This window comes from Acinonyx jubatus, chromosome B4, assembly GCF_027475565.1.
Source record: "Acinonyx jubatus isolate Ajub_Pintada_27869175 chromosome B4, VMU_Ajub_asm_v1.0, whole genome shotgun sequence".
NCBI lineage: Eukaryota > Metazoa > Chordata > Mammalia > Carnivora > Felidae > Acinonyx > Acinonyx jubatus.
In genome coordinates, this window is record NC_069387.1 from 2524179 (window position 1) to 2539467 (window position 15289).

The following is a 15289-nucleotide window of genomic DNA, read 5'->3' on the forward strand; positions in this document are numbered from 1 at the left end:
TCCACTCACCCATCCATCCACCCACCCACCCACCCACCCATTTTCACTGAGTCACTGACAAGTACAGTGATGCGTAAAAATTTTCTTTTCCTATTATTTCAACCAAATCCATGATAGGTTAGCAATAACAACAAAACCTATACATGCTCCAGGGAAATTCAGAAAAAGTGCCTCATCTATGCAGAGAATGTACATACATCACCATGTCTCTCTACCACCAGCCTAAACTATTCTGTGTGAACGAGAAGAATGTTTAGAAGCACTTAAATTATAAGCATCAACTATGGCTACAAAACACGCACAGGGAACAACTTACTGAGTCTTCGGTGAATGGTTCCATTCCAGCACGAGCTTTTTTCATTATTGTTTAGAAAACGTAACGTAAGATCACTCTCTTAACAAATTTTTAAGTGTTCAATAGTTAGTTAGCAATACTATATTTAACCATTACATGTATATATTGTTATACCTAACAATATAGTATTGTTAACTGTAGCACAAGGTTGTACAGCAGATCTCTAGGACTTATTCATCTTGTTTAATTGAAACTTTATGCCCACTGAACCACATCTCCCCTTTTCTCCCCACCGCTGCCTTTGGAAACCACCACCCTACTCTCTGCTTCCATTACCTTGACAATTTTTCTTTTTGTGACCAGCATATTTCATTCAGCATAATGAGTGCCAGGTTCCTCCACGTCTCCGTGTATGGTAGGCTTTCCTTTGTTTATAAAGTTGGATAATGTCACATTGTGTGTGTGTGTGTGTGTGTGTGTGTGTGTACATCCTCATGTTTTCTTCATCCACTCATCCACGAATGGACATTTAGGTTGTTTCCACATCTCAACTCTTGGGAATGGTGCTGCAGTGAACATGGGAGTGCAGACATCTCTTCAAGGCCCTGATTTCAATTATTTTTGATGTATACCCAAGAGTGAAATTGCTGCATCACTTGATAGGTTTTTAAATTTTTTTTGATTGAAGTCTCCATATTGTTTTCCATAGCAGCAGGACCATTTTACATTCCCATCAACAATGAACAAGGGTTCTAATTCTTTACATCTTTGACAATGCTTATCTTTTTTTTCCAAATAATAGCCATCCTAGCAGGTTCAAGGTGATCTGTCATTGTGGCTTTGATTAGCACCCCCCTGATGACTAGTGATGTTGAGCACATTTCCATGTACCTGGTGGCCATTTGTATGTCTTCTTTGGAGAAATTTCTATTCAAATACTGGCATAAAGACACACATAGAGATTAAGAACAGGATAGAGAGCCCATTAATACACCCACACATACGTGGTCAGTTGATCTCTCATAAGAACACACAATACAAAGAGCCAAGACACACAATGGGGAAAGGATAGTCGCGTCAACAAATGGCAGTTGGGAACATAGCCATATGCAAAAGAATGAGATTGGACCCCCAATTTAAACCATACACACACACACACACAAAACCAACTCAATATGGATGAAAGACTAAAACCTAAGTCCTGAAACTGTAAACTCTTTAAAGAAAGCATATGAGAAAAAGCTTCTTGACTTTGGTCTTGGCAATGATCTCATGGACGAGAGCAAAACACACATATTTTGAAAATGCAACTGAGACACGTTACATGCAGAGGGAAAACTGCCTGGGGACACGTGGGCAGCAGGGAGACCACTAGGAGGTTAGCGTGGCCAGCTGGGAAAGCCTTGGGGCTGGCTTGTCTTGGATCAGCAACAGGAAGATGGAAAGAACCTAGCAAATCGATCTTTACTTTGGAGGCAAACAAACCTCGGAAAACTCCACCAGAGTCAGGATCCCTACTGCCCCTGTGACTAACACAACACAATAGACTTCCTGAAGTCTGTCACTGGATTTCCATAAGCTTCAGGGTCATTACCTGCAAAAAGAAAACAGATCGTATCTGCTTTTTCAGACAGATGTAAAGATTGGAAACGACACATGTATAGCGTGTCTTAGGATTGTGGCTGCACATAGTAGGGGTTTCTCAAGTCACGTGTCCATTCCTCCATCCATTCCCTAGGGACGATAGTTAAAGTGCAGTAATTTTTCATCTTTCCTGTGGGCACTGAGTTTGGTTCCTGCCCCTGACCCAGAAGACTTTCACGAGTAGGTGCTAGACAGCATTTCGGTTTGGGACAATGGGAGAGAGGGAAAACGAGCGCTTGAAGGGAGCTTCCTGGGAAGGACAGAATATGCTGTGGTGTTGGGGACTTCGATGAGACCGTGGGCCGTGGGGGCTGCCATGTGTGGGACAGGAGATAAAGCTGGGTGGGAGCCGGGGTCAGGCTGTCAGCCATGCCATATGGGTGGGAGAACCCAGAGAAACCTTGCACGTGGGTCTCCAGAGGGTGTGCCTGGAGCCAACTACTAGCCTCCTGGTGAACTCAGCCCAGAGCAGCTCCATCGGGCCACGTTCACGTCTCCCTTGCATACCCAAAAGGTTCCAAAACTCATTTCTAACAGGTGGAATTCTATTAGGTTCTGTTACTTCTTACTACTTGTGTTTGAAGTTTGGGTGTCAGAGCTGTCGTGGCTAGGTTAGGGTGCTTGCTTAAAAATTAATTCCTTGCAGGATCCTTCACACGGGCAGAGCAGACCCTCAGTCTCGACGACACCTCCCTGCCATGGTTCAGGGCCCACCTCCGTCATCTGACACCTGGAGACCCCACGGGTGCAGTCTTGACCATCTACTCCTCAACAACGTTAGCAGAGGCTGAGCCGTTTTTCACAGCGCGATATCGACCCTTCTGTTTGTCAAATAGAAAGATCACCAGACTGGGATTGGGGGTGTAGGCTTATCTGAGTCACAGTTTTGTGGATGATCAATTATACTTTTAAAAAGGCTATTCAATTACGACCCTTTCCGATAAAATTATTAACATGACCTTTTTCTGGGAAAAAAGATCATGTCGCAGTGACTCATATTTTAATGTTTAAAAATAGAAAAATCATCACATGGGGGAGAAAGGAATACCCAGCAGCTAGGTGATCCAGTGACAGGTGCTGAATAAATTAATATTTAATAAACATGGATCCACTGGATTAAGTGACCCCCCATAGTCCACTTAACAATTATGATTACAATTAAGACACGGTTGTACATGAAATCTTATGTTTTAGACCCCCACTTTGTTTTGTAAGGAGATAATCTACCTGAATTTTTAAAGATATGTTTAAAAGTTTACAAAATAATATTAAACCCAAATGTTAACTTTATTTTTTTTGTTTATTTCCAAATGTTAACTATGAAATGATTACGTGCTCTTTGGGAGGCGTCTAATATGCGGCCACTTGAGGTAGAATCAGCAGGGAACTTGCCAGTCATACCTCGTCCCCAAGCCACCCATCTCCCAGTTTACGTAGACCAGGCAAGCACAGCCAGGCCGCATTTTCTTTCTTTCTGAAAATGTCAGATGCATTTTGATCGTCTAATTTAACTCAATAATAATTATAACACGTGTTTTGGGTAGAAATGATCATAGGTGAAAACATGTTTGGAATGAGACGACGAGACGTGGGCTTTTGCCACTTCCTACCAGGAGACGCTCCGTCCCTGAAATCAGCATATTTCCTCATTAATGGTGTTAGGAAGACATACTCTAACCAGGAAGGGACTCGGGATGGGAATATACCTGAATGCATCGATTGGGTGGACATACATATTCACACAAATACACACGCACACACGTCATTTTCACACACATATCCGCTAGTGGGGGAATGCACCATAGACACACATATGTATGCATACACACACACACACACACACATATACACACGTGTGCTAGTGAGGAATACACTCATGTATACTTGCATGGGGTGTGTACCAAGCATTTCCCAAATAAGTCTTCCCTGGACCCTAAACCAAACCAGGAAAGTGGTGACCACGCATGAGCAGAGCAAGACAATTTGTCTCAGGTTTGCCTGTTCCTAAACTGTCTCTAAGACAAAGGATCTGAGAGACTTCCCTTCCCTGCCGCTTTTCTGGAGAGGCTGAGCCATAAATCTACAACGGGAGACCTTCCCCTCCAGTTAGGCCTCTACCTTGATTCAGACACCAAATAAGCCTGAGATCATTGTCCGTGTCCCCTGACTACGGCCCAGACCCCGCACCTGAGCAGGGTGCCTGATGACCAGAACCGAGCCAAGAGCCTCGTCCTCGCCGGGGGCCCGGCAGCATCAGTGGCCCTGGCCAGGATGGGACACCTGCTGGGCATCACTGAGGTCCCCAGGAAAGAGGGCCCACATAACGGACAGGTCTTTGCTCTAAAGACACAGGTAAGCGAGGGGGGAAAATTGCCCAAGAGAGCGACAGCAAGAAACCACAGAGCAGAGTAGAGTGTCCACAGACCAAACCTGGAAACACGAATGCTGAAGGATACCAGGGAAAAGCAAGCAAAATCAAGCCGGGTTAACAGAAAGAGCGTCCTCAGGGAGCATGGGATTCTTTCCTAGCAAATAATGTTTACTGCTCAGCTGTGTCTATCAGCAATGAGAGAGACAGAAAAATAAAAACAATTTTTTTCCAAAATTCCTTCCATAACCATAGGCTTAAAAGAATTTCTCCCTGATAATACTTGACACATACATTTGCGAAACAAAAACGATAGAGATTAAATTTGCTACGTGTGTTTTTACGGTAAGGATTATTTATGTGAAGTGGTAATTTCTAGAGAAAGAACCCAAGTCAATAATAGATTGATAAATAAAAGCTTAAAGATGTTATTTTCCAAATATTATTTAGAATATAATTTTAATTTTTATTGAACTTTGAAGACATTTAGTACCCTCACTATTAAAGTGCTTTTTCTAATGACATCAGTTTTAAACACTTTGTGGTAATGATTTATATAACTCGAAGTGGTTATATTCCATACTTCATTACTTTCCCCCAAATGATCATTGATTTGATAATTACTTGATATTTTAAAGCCTGAAGACATAATGTCCTTGAAAATGTTTTAAATGTCTTGTTCTAAGCAAAAATAAATTACATGAACTTAGACATGATTTATTTTTTCAACCAAGATAAAGATCACTTTATTTTATCTTAATTAAGACTGTTTAGCAACATCTCTTATCAAAGAAATCAACATACGGCTTGTTAACAGACCATAAAGTGAGGCATCTCTCCACAGAGTATGGGAGCATCTATGTGCTTTATTAGAAAGACGCAGGATTAACTGTAGAAATATGTGACTGGCTGGCTCCCCTTCCAGCTCCTGTCCCCGGCGCTCTGATGTGTGACTTTTGTCTCTACAAAGTGAGCTGACATTTAAATGTGAAAAGTTTGATTAATTTTGATCATTCAATTAGTCTGGGGTTCTGTCACCTGTTTATATTCAAGACTTGTCCTTTAACACCAGCAGGCTTAACATTTCATCAAGCGGGAGTATGTCACATGCAGTCCACACTTGTACCTACACTGAAGTGTCTACGACATAGGAGATGCTTTGGGCAGTACGTGGGAACACCTGAAAGTTGAGACGGGGTAGGTGGGGGAAATAAGTTTTGTGCAGAGAATTGTGTACAGCCAGAGTTGGCATTCACATAAATCGAGAGGCTACTGGGACCTCGTGGTTTCGGGGTTAGCGGGAACACTTGACCCTTCCCCCTGTGGAACCATCCCCCATCCCCCATCCGTGTAAAACCGCCTGCTGTCTTCAGTCCGGTAGGCACCTGTCGTGGACCTGTACGTTGGAATACGCACCTCAAAACCACAATCTTAACTTTTTCCTCCTTTCTGTCTTTCTTCTTGTGCTTGCGGACTGTGCTTATCCTCTCTATGTGTACGTCCGCAACTCATGTTTAGGAGTCCGTTTTGAAAAGAAAAAAAAGAAAAACACCATATATATGAAGCTCCATTTACAGTTATTATCTGAGTATTTGCCAAAAAAGCAGAGGAAGGAAGCTTGGATCTCTAGTAGTTTACCTGCCGTCTACACACGCAAAATAACTCATCAATAATTTTAACAGGCACAGGACCACAAGTAAGGCTTTCCTTCTGGAGCCCTAAAATTGCTAGTTAGAAACCATCAAGTTCTGTTCCAAAAGGATCAAAACAGCTATAGCTCTGTTGTTGGCATATACCCATTAGCTTAAAAAAATCAGATCGTGTGTAGTTTACAGATAAATTTATTAATACAAAGTCGAGAAAGTAGGTTCTACTCAAATGTATTGTTTGTGTCTTTAAAGAACCTTTTACTCCAGATATTTGGCTATGTTCCCCCAGCCTAAAACAGCCTAATACAAATGTCTAAGCAACGAATAAGTACAAAGCATTTTGTAAAGTCAAGAGAGTATAGCTCCAACACTTGCGATGGGATATGTAAACCTCCGGGCTCATTTCTTGTCAGTCACAGAAATGGAAATAGGGAGCAAACGCCAGCCCCTGGGATGGGTGAGGGGCACGACCCCAAGAGGGGACACCCCAGGTCAGGGAATGAGCTGGGAGCATTGCTGGGGTGGGGGGAGACTAGATGGCGGAGACACTTCTTTCCCAGGCAGTTCGTGTCTGCCCCAAAGTTCCCAGCAAGATTGCAGGGCCCTCACTGGGCGCTGGGAAAGATGAGTGAACCGGCCCATCCTGCCAATAACATCCTCTCCCCCCGACAGTGATCTGTTTCCAGCCCATGCCTTTAACCATGTCAGTGTGCTGGGACACTTCTAATCAGAATTGGGTTTGGCCTTCAGTAAGAGTAACCTGAGAAACGGGAGCCTAAGTTTCTCACTTAAACATATTTCAGAGACTGCACCCAAGATGTCGTCAGTGCAGGATTTTCCACTGAGCCCAGTGCCCACCTCTGTACGCGGGAGCAGAGCTGGGTTCCCAAGAGGTTGAATCTTTATTGAAGATTTCGTTCACAGAGCCTTGGGGATCGGACACAACGGGTCTAGATCCTTCTCCCACCTCCTGAATCCCGTGACACTGCGCATGTTACTTGAATCTCTGTGGATCACCTTCTTTTTCTATAAAATGTTCTCTTGGGGGGATGAAATGAAATCAGGTGTGCCAGGTGGCTGGGAACGTGGCTAGTCTTCTGACTTCTGGTGTCTTCACATCCTCAGGTTGAAATTCACCCTTTCTCTGTTTTCAGCCCCGGACTCCTGAGACCAAGTGTTGGCTGGTTACATTTCAAAATGCAGCATCACTGTATTCCAGTAAATACACATGGCCTCTAGACCCTGGAACTAAAAGGAGGCTGCGAAGAGAGAACGGGGTGAGAACCACCCTGAACCTCCAGGCTGAATTATCGACACCTGGTCAGTTAAGGGCAAGGGCTGCCCTCACCATCTGCCACGTTATGATGTCCCGACATCATACCGACACCATCATGCATGATTCACCAAGACCTACGATGGAAACTAATCGGGATTGTATTCAGTTTTAGAAGATATTTATATTAATTCTCAATTTTCTCTCCCATCCCTTAATGAATATTTTCTTTGAGGATACATCCTGTTCAGATGGAATAAATATTCCACTTACACTTGAATAAAGATTATGCCACACGATAAATGAAAATGAGGACATAATTGCTCTAAGCGCCAACACTAACAAGTTTCTTACCGTTCTGAAGGATGGATTGATAAATCTGTTCAAAGTTGTGCATATTTTTGTTTTTTCAGTGCAATAGAAAGTGCTTCTCTGCCATGTTTTTAAAAGTAAATCCATAATTTTTTAGAGATCTTTCCAAGAAGGTAATTTAAAAGTTCACTGCAATAAGAAAAAACAGGATTTGGAGGTGGAAGAAAATCTTATGAAATATGAGAGTTATCATGTGATTTTAATAAAGCATTTGACTCTTGGTGCTTTCAACTGGAATTAACGATAATATATGCATCAATTATTATTTTTTGTGCTTCCCACTCTACAACATCTTTTCTCATCATTCCTCAAGATGATGCAACATTATACCATTAGTCACGCATGCACGTGCCCACATACACACACAAAGAGACACACACAATTCACGTAAAAACCGCGTGACTGCACATACCTATGTTCTGCCGTATCTTTATTCCTTTCTCACTTATTGGATGTTTTATACATTTTTCACTTAATATATAATGCTGCGTAGGATGAATTGATGTTCCATGTGTTTATCACATCCAATGGTTTTAACCTGTATCATGTTTTATATTGCTTTGTGTCTCTGTCTGAATAAATTATAATGTCTCCCACATCGTATGGGCTTAATACATGTTTGTTGGCTGACTGATGCAGAATATTTCCAAATGCATGGTTTCTTTTTGAGATCCAGTTTGTTCACGACTCTCATATGCAGTGACTGAAAATGGGAAAAACGCACAAGCACCAGGAACCCAGAACCAAGGGCAAGCATGCTGTCAGAGGTCTCAGAACCAGGGTAGCTGACGAAGGTTAGGAATGGCGCCTCCCAGACCCATAGAGAGGGTGGGTGACCGCCCAGGACGCTCTGACTGTTTCAGAGAAGTATGTTCTCTGCTGGCCGCTGTTGATAGCTCTACCTTTAGAGTTTAATCCTTGCCGCATAAACTAAACTAAATAATAAACTACTGCAACCAGGAAGAAGTTAGTTTTCACAGAAGAAACCGATGGTTGGAGAAATCTGAGACATCACTTCACGGCACGAAATAAAACCCCGTGTGCACATTTCCACTCACCTTTGTGTTCATGTTTCTCATTAAACTTTCCTAGTGTGGTTCTGTGAATGTTTTACACGATGGTTGCGATGAGGAGATGTCTGTTGTGATTAAAGAAAGTGAGGGAGCCTGAGAGCTAGGGCCGGCTCTCACATCTTCGTTGTGGAAAGCGAGGAAGAACACTTGGTCTCTTTGGATGTCAAAGATTTCTCAGCAGTGAGGTAAAGGGAATGAATTAGATTTGGGCTCTCAATCTGGTATCCATAGACTCAGGGAACTATAGGCAAAGCGTTGCATACAGGTGCGCATGCATATGTTTCTGGAAAGAGGGTCATACCCCACGTGAGATTTTCACAAGGGTTTTGACCTACACAAAGTGAGAACTGGATTTGAATGGCCTCAAGGTATGTTTTGTACACATTAGGAGAAAAGTGTGTCATTGTGTATTTTGTACACGTCAGGAGAAAATTGTGTAGCTGTAGAAACTTGGTATTTATACATGGTAGATGGCATAAAACTTGTAAATTTACGTCTATCGAAACCAGCTTGAAAGACACCGTGGAGCACCTCGCTACTAACTACATAAACAATTTTCACCAATCAAAACACAAACACAAGCTAGACAGAGAGTAATCAGCAAATCACATGAAGAGACAGTAACGGAGAAGACACTAAACACGGGAAACAGCTAAACTTAGGAGGTCTATTTATGAAATAAACTAACGTGAATAAGTTTCTCGTGTGAACAAAATTGGCAACCTGGTATCCGTAGACTCAGGGAACTGTGGGCACTACCTGATGGGGCGGTAGTGAATATTAAGTGGGAACTGTATTGAGATCTCAGGAAGGCGGGCAGGCTGGACAAGGAGGATCTCGCTGGATTACAGGTGTGCGGGGGGTGGGGGCAGGGTGCTGACCTCAGCCACCCTGGGAATGACTGGTGGCTGCGACATCAAAGGCGAGTGGATCAGCGGTGTTGGGAGCATGGCTCTCCTCTGCGTGACGCAGTCATTTCCGTAGGGTCTGGGTAGCGATTCTGAGAACCCTCCATTTGCCCCAGAACTGAGCAGGTGAGGAAAAGCAGCGGTGGGTGATGAGAGCCGGGTGAGCGTGGCTGACAGGTCAGCAGTGGAAACAGACCAGAATGATCCATGTGGTAACAGATTAGAATGAGGGGCATCGGTGAGAACTCACGTTTGGTTTAGAATGGATAAGATCGTTCCCTACAGAAATATTACAGATGTGTGCGTGTGCGCGGGTTGGTATCCACACATCTATCTCTTTTGCTCTGTCGGCTGAGAACACGTAAGATAAACGACAGCTCAGTAGCAGCAAGGCCACCTCGCACCCAGATCTTGCTTTCCATAAAATAAAAGGAAGCAGGGCTCCGTGGAGAAATGACCGGTTCCAGGACAGAGATGGAAAATACGCAAGATGCACCAGGAGCATCAACGTGGAAATGTTGAAGGGGTAAACGGAGACAGCTCTCGGTGGCCAAAGCAGGGACACTTTGAGCAAAAAAAAAAAATGAATAAATAAGTCCTATTTAGTTGTAGCCCAGAATACAAAGCAAATGGCCGTGACTGCGTACTGATATAAATAAAGGACGGTGAAAACAAAAACAAAGAAGTCTGGGGAAGTGACATGGCCACTGAGGGATCTGTGGAGCCGTAATGACTGAATGTAACGCAGCGTCCTGGGTAGCATCCTAGCCCAGAAATGGACGTGAGGTGAAAACCCAGGAGCTCTGAACAAACAGTAGACTTCAGTTAGTAAGACGCCAGCACCTTGTAATGGTAAGGACCTGATGACAGTAGGCAAGATGTCCTGAATAAGGGAAGGGGGGAGGGCCTGTGGGCTTCTGTAGCCATCTTCAGTTTTTTCTTTGAACCATAAACGGCTCCAAATATACAATTTAGTTTTCAAAAAGGCAAAAAAAAAAAAAAAAAAGACAGATTCACATAAAAGGTGTACGTAAACCCCTAGACTATCGCCTGGCTCAGACTGAGAACTCGTAAGGTCCGGCGGCTGCTTCCCTGCTCCCGACACCATTCATCCATCTTGTTTACTGTAAGACCAGGATGACAGTGGGTTTCAGAAGCACTAAAGACAGGTGTTTGCCCAGGATTCCCACCTCGGGAGGCTCCCCAAGGCAACAACCAGAGAAGGCCCCGGAGATGCACGTGTTCGCCCACACAACACCCGGACAAGTGTGGTGAGAACCCTTCATTCAACCACAGGGACTTTAAGTAAATACACTGAGCAACTCCCGTCACCCAGGGGCAAGGGAAAGTGACAGTTCTTTGTGCCTTGACCCCGACTCTGACTTCCAGCACGTAGTCCAAATAACAGAAACTCAAGGGCGGTGACTTGGCCACGTTCCGAGAGGTGGGCACGGATGAGCTGACTCAGGGGGCGCCATGCTTCCTACAGGATCCTCCTTCTTGGAACTGGTGCCTACAGGTTAGGTGCCGACTCTTCCTGAGCAGGAAGTGAGAAGGGATCTGGGGACGCCTTCGCGCTCCAAGAAGAGTCCTCCAGGCTTCTCTTGAAATGCGGCGAACCTCCCTTGCCAGAGGTTGCCGTGGGTGTAAGTGGGGAGGTGTGCTCCTGTGTGCGCAGGTACCTGTGTGTGAGTGCATGCGGATGTGTGCCTGTGTGTGTAGGTGTCTGCATGCACATGTGCGTATGGCAAGTGCTTTGGTGTGTCGTGTATATGGGTACATCGTGCCTGCACGTGAGTGTGTGTCATGAGCACAGGTGTGCATCCACATATGTATTGTGCATGTGTGTGCAGGTGTGTGTGTGTGTGTCTGCCGTTCTGTGTGTGTGCATTGGTGTAAGTGTGTGTGCATTTTTTCACTCATGCACATGTGGGTGTACATATCTTCAGGGGGGGTCAGGTATCTTGTGTGTGCAGAATATGTGTGCATGGATATGTGTGTGCATACATGTACACGCGTGTGCACATCACATCACGTGTGTGCATTTTGTGTGTTTACTGCACATGCACGTGCGTGTGTGTATTATGTCCTGTGTGTGCACGCACGTGTGTGTTGAATACATGTGTACATTTGGGGGGGAGGTGTGTATGTGTGTCTGTGGGTGCGTGTACTTCAGCGGCCCAGGAGAGGAAGAACGTGGGGGCGGGGCGGTGCCCCATGTGTGTGCACTTGGAGTTCTGGCTTGCCTCACTCTGCCTCCTTCTCCCCTCATGAGGTAGGACCAGCAATTTCAGTCATGACTTTGTGGGAAAGAAACTGAGAGGCAGGGAACAAATCCAAATTGTTGGATGTTTTCCTCAGAGCAACAGACTTAAGAGTAATCTTAATTTTCTCTGTTTTTCAAAATAACCCTCCATGAGCACGAATGAGTTTTATAATCAAAACGAAACAAGACACATGACCAAGTAAAGCCAATGGCAGTTTTAAGACAAGTCAGTAAGCATCGAAGATCCCGCCCAGCGACCACATGTGCGTGTGCTGCAGCTTTCGTGGGGCAGCTCCGGATTTCAAGTCAACTGCCTGCCACCTTTTTGACCAAGTTTGAAGGACTATTAAGATCAAGGAAAACATTGGAACGCAACTTATTCTTTTTTTATTCAAAATGATCTATTCTTTTCTCTGTTTTAAACGATCAGCTCCTTCATTTAAATGACTTGCTGGAAACATGTCTCCTAATGAAAACCCCATTATGCTTTTTTATAACTTCTGACTTGAGTGAGTTCAGCACTGGGCACAGAACGATATTAATTTAAAAAGGAAAAAAAGATAGGATGTAATGAGCTGTGAAAAGACAGTACGTCTGGAAAGAATAACACTGAAAGACACTTAATATAAGGCCAATTATTTGACTGGCACTTAGATCTTGCCGTTTGTAATAACTTCAACAGAAGGAAATTTCAACATGGAGATTTTCTCTACAATATGTGCAGAAGCTATGAGGATACCGGATAATGATCTTCGAACTGGGACATCTCCAAACACGCATACGGTCTGGAGCATCTTTAGGCAAGTTACCACTTCTCCAAGTGTCATTTTCTTCATCTGGAAAGTGGTGTGTGTGTGTGTGTTTGTGTGCGTGGGCGTGCGTGTAGTGGGGATTGATGGCATTTATGGATCAGGGTCTTACAAACACTAAATGAGCTAATATATGTAAAATGCTTAAAGACGTACCTTCCCAAATAAATATTATAACTATTATCATTAATGGCATTAGTACTATTGTTATGGCATTGGATACCAGGAAAATATCGTCAATATATTCCAATATGGCACATAAATCAGGAAACGCATTATGATGTGACCTATAATACCTTTATAACATCTATAAAATAATTTTATATAAATGGATCTATGAAAAGCTTCATTTGGAGAAGTCTAACTACACACGTCAAGGAGAGTGCCCCTTCTTAAAGGCGATCCTGAGGAAGTAACAAAGGTCATAGCAAGAGGTGGCCAGCAACATTCAAAGGCGCTGTGATGATGAAACTGAACTTTGTCTCCTGAAAGAACCTGAAAAAGAAAGGGTCACATCCCGTGTTTCAATGAAACTGAGACGCCTTGTCATTGACGAAAAAACACTGCCAACACACCATGAAACAGCCAGGTGGCCAGGTGGGGTGCCTGGTGCTCAGAGTTGTGCAGCTGGGTACTTGGATGTGGCATGCCCATGGTCCACGTGGATGGGCTGCCAACAAAGGACCCCTCCATTTGTACCAACAAAAGAAGTCAAGGACAGTGAGCGGGAGATCAAAAGCGGTCCTCCAATACAGTTCCCCTTCCTCACCCAGTTTCCTGGCCGGAGCCAGTTTTGAAAGCCGGAACCCACCGGAACCCACCAGAACCCACCTCTCTGGAACTCTCACGATTGGCGGAGAGGGCAGATACTGCCGTAAACTCCGACAACTGGTAAACCTCACTGCTACCCTTCAACCAGATGCAATATCTCCCCCAGAGCCGATCTCCCTGGCACCTGTGCCACGGCGTGTGGCTGTCGATTTGGCCATCACGCTACTCTTCATACCTAGCCACTGTGAGGACCAGAAACAATGATCGCAGGCCTATTCTGTGGCAGGGGAAACAGTGTGTGCATGGCTTTTTGTCTGGAGGCGATGAGGCATCCTGGTCCTCTTTCACAGCGTCATCCAAAGAAACTGGGCCACCTGAACGCCCTCCGCACATCACAGCAAAAGCCACTATGGGTGACATCGTGCAAATGGGGGAAGACGGCCAAGAAGCAGCCACCACCTCAGAGCCCTGAGTGGAGTGATGGGCTTCAGAGGCGGTGAGTACCGCTGGGGCTGCCACAGCTGTGAGGGGTGTGTGCTTCCGGTGGTCATGGGCGTGTGGGGACGCCCAGTGTAAACAAAGGGTGTATCATTGTGTAGTAAGCAAGGGAGCACGGTTCCTGCAAGGAGGTCTGGAAGCAGCATGTCTCACACTGGGACACACTACTCAAATCCAGACCCTGGGTGACTCAAAAGGCCATTGTCACCTTTGAGTAAGGCTTAGAGCAGGAAAGGACACTGAGGCAGATCCCACCCGTTGGTCCACAGGACCCAGAGACTCCGTGGTGCCAACATGGTGGGCAGATAGAAACGCTATCTTGTGGATGTTACAGCAGAGCCCCCCGGGAGGTCTTAAAGCAAATCCCTAGGTTTCAGGAGCAAAGCTGTGCCACGTGGAGCAGAGAGTCACGCACATTTGGCGGAACTCACAGGATGCTGCTGGGCCGTGTAGAGATGCAGCACACGGCCAGGACATCTCAGCACCAGCGGGCTCTGTGAACCCGCCAGTCCACAAGCATGGGCACAGGCCCGGGTCAGACACGGGTGGTTCATCTGGACTTCGCGAGCTGCACATTCAAGTCGTCCAGACCCCATGCCACTCACCAGTGTCTTCCTGGGGCATTTCCCCCTCAGCTCACACCCACACCTGCACACCTGCATGGGAGGAACCCCAGACAGCAGGTGGAGGGTGGAAAAGTCTTGAATGTGGCTCATCGATAGTTGACTCCCCCTTCCATTTCTCTGCAATTGAACCTCGGAACATCCCAATTTATACTCAGTATTGCATTCTTTGGGAACCCGCATCTACCCCATTTCACAAAGGTGTTCAAGAGCCCCACGTGAGTGATAAGCGTGCAATAAGGCAGTAAACTAAGAGCATGCAGAAAATAGAAGGAATCGTGTCTTGCTGTTCACAGAGCAAATCTATCTCTAAACTCTCCAAGGAAGTGCTAAGAGAAATATCACCAATACCTAAAAACTTCCTAGGAAAGATGGTAATCAGTACTGACCCCTGTCAAGATGACAGGGGCCAAGGGAAAGCTGTGTGTTAAACAACTCTTAATTTAGACACCACCACCCTCTTTTTAAAACGATCTTCAGTTGACCTCAAACACAATAGTAGCTAAAAAAAAAAAAAAAAAAAATCAAAAATGAAAGGCAAATTCAGAGTAACCTAGGGGATATTTTAAACATGAAAAAATCCCAGCTGTCTTGACAGCTTTGCTTTTTGAAATGTCAGCAGCAAACATCACCGTTCGGAACACCAATTTCTGGTTGGCTTGCTGGATGGAGAAAAGGATGATCGCAAATTGAGGACAAAGGAGGAAAGAGAGATCCTCAAATTCTCTGTGCATCAGCAT